The sequence below is a fragment of the Elaeis guineensis genome, chromosome 13, assembly GCF_000442705.2.
Source record: "Elaeis guineensis isolate ETL-2024a chromosome 13, EG11, whole genome shotgun sequence".
Lineage (NCBI taxonomy): Eukaryota > Viridiplantae > Streptophyta > Magnoliopsida > Arecales > Arecaceae > Elaeis > Elaeis guineensis.
In genome coordinates, this window is record NC_026005.2 from 9,040,609 (window position 1) to 9,046,608 (window position 6,000).

A 6,000-nucleotide genomic window follows, 5' to 3' on the forward strand; every position below is an offset into this window, starting at 1 on the left:
CCACCGATCATCGTAAATTATTTGAAAATTCTGCATGCTTCACTTTTTTCTTCAACTCTTGCTCACTTGCACCCCTTCCTCTTGACTATTCTTGTGATATTGCAGTCATTTTACTTCAATATGAATATAGAAAATAGTTTGTTTTGATCTGTTCCATATTTCAATGAGTTAACAGACATCCACTATTAACAGCTATGCTCATTTAGTTTTCTATAAAAAATTATGTAATTTAGATTTTTTATATAATATAATTAATTTTTTATTTATAATTATTTTAAATAATTATTATTTTATTTATAGTAAATTTTAAAAAATAATTATAAAATAGATTTTAAAATATTTAATTATATTTTTTTAAAAAAATAAAAAATATTAGCGATGGCATCACCATCACTAATGCTGTCACTAATAGGTTATTTAAAAAAATAAAAAATTATTAGTGACTGCATTAGCGATGGCTTGCCATCGTTAATAATTTTTTAAAAATTATAATTAAAAAAATAAAAAATTATTAGTGATAGTATTGTCGTCGCTAATTATCATTATTAGTAATGGCAAAATCATCGTCGCTAATAATAGCAATTAGCGACTAGGATATTTTCATTGGATTTTTAGCGATGGCTTGTATTAGTGATAGCAAACTGACTATTAGTAACAGTGAACTGACTATTAGTGATGGCTAATTTTTCTTGTAGTGCGATTTTGCAATCGATTTTGAATCTATCGCTATATTGGTATTTCTTTAAAAATCGATCACAAAATCAATCATAAAAATGATCAAATTAAATCAGTTGCAAAATCGATCGCAAAATTACTATTTTCTTATAATGTACACTCTTTTAAAACGATCTATGAACATAAGCACTTGATGAATGAGGTTCACAGAAACTAGTGCTTGTGATGAACGATATGCTATTAAAAATGTGAAAAAACCACAGATGCTCAACAACTTAGAGAGGGGTGCTGTAGATCAAGCAAGTCCAACATACACTACTAGAAAATAGAGTTGCCGTTGCTAATAGCAGAGTTGCCGTCGCTAATACTACTAGCAACGAACTCCTGTCGCTAAAATTCTATCAAAATAACATCGTCGCTAACTTTCATTATTAGTAACGATAAATATCCCATCGCTAACAAGGATAATTAACGACAGTATTAGCAACAACAAAGCTGTCACTAATAATTTAAATTTTTTTATTAATTTAAATTTAAAAAATTATTAGCGATAGCAACATCATCACGAATGTCATCACTAATAATTTTTTAATTTTTTTTAAAAAACTATTACCGATGGTATCTACATCGCTAACGCCATCGCTCATAATTTTTTTTTAATTTATAATTAAATATTTTAAAACCTATTTTTATCACAGTAACAAGCAACAATAATATTTTTTAAAATTTATTATAAATAAAATAATAATTAGTTACCATAATTATAAATATAAAATTAATTATATTATATTAAAAATATAAATTTTATAATTTTATAAATTTATACTGCTCTACAAGTATCAAAATTACATACATATCTAAAAAAAATTATGTAAGATCCTCTTCATCGTCCTCCTCATCCTCCTCCTGCTCCTGTACGCCCTCTCTAGCAGCTGGTGGATGAGACCCAGATGTCCCCATATCTTATAACCAAAAAAATAAAATATTATTAATAAATTTTGATATGAAAATATATATATCGATGTGGAGACATATATTTCGATTCTCGAATAGATTTTTTTTATATATTTCATTCGATGATATGGAGCTGTAGACAGTCTCGATCTAATGATTGGATAAATTAACTTGAATTTTTACCTCCAAGTCTCCTTTCCAGACTCAAGCTTAAACATGTGAAGCTTCTAAATATAAAAATTTGAAACAAGTAAAGAAAATTATAGCCAGACTTACCTGCTATGATGGCTGTGACAATGAGTCCAGCTAATCACATAGATGCAAATCCTGAAGAATCTCAATAATTGTATCACGAGCGGTGTCTCGGAAGCTCTGAGATCACTGGCTCCAAAGCCTCTACACGACCTCCTCTATATGTACATCACCCCATATCTGAATCATCGAGATCTGAGAGGAGGATGTCGAAGAATATTGAGCTACTGAAGGGTCGAAGTTATGGCCAAATCCTATGATCCAACTCTTACGCACTCCTCCGATGGCCGAATCTTCACATGATGTCCTTTTCTGAAAGGAAGCCATTAATTTTGAACTCAACTCAATAATCCAAAACTCAATAAGCCATTAACTTTCAAAGCCTAAATCAGCTGCGGTTCATTTAACGAAGAGGAATTCGATGATATCACGTAGGCTCATAAATGTTTTAGATCATATGCTCAAAATTTTGTTATGATGGGCACTATTTTGATTTAGATAGAGATTATATCTAAGCGATATACATGATTTGTTCTGTCGTTAAGATATAAAGGATTATGTTTGTATATAGTTATAAATGAATGTATTACTCTTACATAATGATATGACTTGTTATGTTTGATTTGTATATTTAATGTCGCATTGACGATGGTAAACTTCAGATGTTTACTCTCTATAATAGATGATGTAAAGTGGTTCATCACAAACTGACCCATATTAAGGCAAATGTTAGTAAAAATTATATTTTTTAATTAATTAGTTTATGTTATATTTTTTATGACTTACTGGATGGTTGTACTTTATACAGAAAGATGATTTCGAAGCCTACACCAGTTGTAGTTCGTCTGAGGAAGAAAAATTCGATGACCGTGTAGGCTCATAAGTATTTTAGATTATATACTTAAAATTTTGTTAAGATCGACATTATTTTGATTTGGATAAGAGTTATATGTAAGTGATGTACTCATGATTTGTTCAGTCGATATAGAGATATATGTTTGTACATTGTTGCGAACGAATCTATTACTCCTACACAATGATACGATTTGTTACGTTTGATTTGTACATTTAATATCACGTTAACGATTGTGAACTTCAGATATTTACTCTCTATGATAGATGATGCAAAGTGTTCAGCACAAACTAACTCATATTAAGGCAAATATTAGTAAAAGTTATATCTTTTTAAATAACTAGTTTGTGCTATATTTCTTGTGGCTTATTAGGTGGTTGTACTTATGCAGAAAGATGATTTTAAAGCTTACATCAGTGGAGGTTCATCTAAGAAAGTGAAATTCGACGACCGTATAGGTTCACAAGTGTTTTAGATCATATGCTTAAATTTTCTTTGATGATGGGCACTATTTTGACTCAGATAGATGTTATACATAAATAATATACATGATTTGCTCACTCATTAAGATATAAAGATATATGTTTGTACATAGCTGTGAATGAATATATTACTCCTATACAAAAATATAATTTGTTACGTTTGATTTATATGTTTAATATCGCATTGACGATTGTGAAATTCAAATATTTACTCTCTATAATAGATGTTGCAAAGTGGTTCAGCACAAAAACATCCACCCAAAGTATTTTCTAGAGAACAGCACCCAAAAACATCCACCCAAATGATGGGCTAGTTTTAGAACATCAAAATGCAGAAAAAGTCGAGAAGTAATAAACTGAAGCAAAGTGAAGAATGTGGCCTCAAAGATATCGGGCCAAATAAAGAGACAATGAAATAAACTATCCCTTGAAGAGCTGCTTTGCTAGCGTTGCAACCCAGCCAATTCTTTCCCATTGTAGAGGATAGACCATTAATTGAATAAATTTAATATCTTTCGAAAGACAGAAACCTCAATTGAGCTCTTGTTAAGCATATAATTCAAAACACTTATGAGCCTATACGATTATCGAGTTTCTCTTCCTCAGATGAACTACCACAAATTTAGGCTTCGAAAGTTAATGACTTATTAAGTTTTGGATTATTGAGTTGAATTCAAAATTAATGGCTTCCTTCTAGAAAGGGACATCATATGAAGATATCGCCTTCACAAAAATGAAAGGTTCACTTTCAGCTAGGAAGATAAAGAAATCTTTACCAAGATCTTTGTCTTTTCCGGTCCTTATGCTTCTTTTAGGTTTAGAAGGTCCATGACCTCTTCTTCTTTTTTGAGTCACAAGGAACCTCTAATTCAACAAGATCAGGATTAGAAGATAGACCATATTGAATTGGATTTCGGACTTGATTTCTAAAAGAAAAGATATTTTCAAAATAAATAGCATCTCTAGCCTTGATTAATGTGTTATTAGAGATGTCACTTATTTCAAAATTTATTACTAAAAATCTATTTGTACTACTATCTAAGGAGTATCTCATAAAGATTGCATCTACAGTTTTAGTACCATTTTTTATTTTCTTAAGTTCAGATATATCTACCTTAGCTAGGCAATCTCACCCTTTTAGATAATCTAATCTAGGAGTTCTATCATTCCAGAGTTCAAAAAGAGTCTTATTTTCATCTTTAAAAGATATTCTACTTAGGATAGAAAAGGCAGCTAATAAGGCTTCTCCCCACAAGTTCTTAGGTGCACCTGATTGATTAACATTGAATTAATCATATCCATTAGGGTATAAATTTTTCATTCCACTACGCCATCACTATTACAAAATAAGACCATGGCAGTGGTTGAAAACCACTGTTATAGTCAAAAAAATCACTGTCATAATCTACGGCAGTATTTACACAACCGCTACCACGGTGGTCATAGATTGTGACAACGATTTTTTGAGATACGGCAGCGGTTGTGTTAACTGCTACCATAGAAAGGTATGACCGTGATTTTGCAATCACTGCTGCATCAACCACTACCATAGAGGCTATGGCAGCGACTGTCCAACCACTGCCATAGTGGTTGTCAAACCGCTGCCGTAGCCTTTCATTGGTCAAAATGGCTGGTAGGTAATGGATGGTGCCCGACCAGTGGGAGGGGGTGACCGATGGTGCTGGGCCCATCAAGGCGGCGATGGTGGATGGCGGGGGTGGCCGACAGTCGACGGTGGCCGACGGTCGATGGCAGCAATGGTGGCCGACGGCGGCGGAGCCCGGAAAGAGAGATAGATCGTGAAATGCTCAAGCCGATGCTATTGCTAGTTGACTCCTTAAGTCATTATATACATGTCATTCATCTTTTGTCATTAGGTCCACAGGAATCAAGACTGAGCATTGAACATTTTTGTCTAACTTCATCTTTTGTCATAGCATCCTTTAGACCGAAAGATGTTTTGACGATACATCACAAACATTTAGACCCGATAATCATAATATTATAGATGAATTTCTTTTTGTTTTCTCTTAAAAAATAACATAGTGACTTCAAAATAAATGCTAAATCATTTCATATAGGGAATTTTTTAAAGTTACATACACCATAGAGGAAATATGACCCTCTTAAAGGCAAAGCTATTTCATAAGTTCTCCACTTAGGTTTGATTCCTCAAATGAAAAGAAACTAAACCGGACATTTAGATTAAATAATATTGATCCTTTATTTAAATTAGAAAAGGGGGAAAAACAATGCTGATCATTTACAAAAGTTCATAGAAACTCAAAATTGAGATTGTTTGAAGAATGAGCTTCTCTCCTACTTGGAGATGGGGCTAAGAATTGAGGTTTTTGAAGCAGCTGTTATTGGTGGGACTCCTCTTTTACCGATTTGGTGCGAAGCACCGTGCAATAGAGTGCTTTTAGAGCTGTGTGGAGTGCCATTCAATAGTCCACATCACAAAAGAGGATCAATACAAAAAATACAATATTCTCTATACGATACGAATATAATTATGCACCTGAAGGAAAACTTGTTGATGTATGTGCTAACAGACAAATCGCAAATGTACATAAATATACATGGAACTCATATTTTGACTTAAAATATAATTAATTTATTGAGATGATCCATGAAGTTACAAGTATTTTATAGTTGATAAATAGATATTACAAGAACAATGCAATAAATCAATCTTCAAGTTCCCCATGTGAATTATAGAGAATACTCCCTATCCTTTTATTTAGGAATTACCTATATTGATGGGGAAGAATATTACAATGG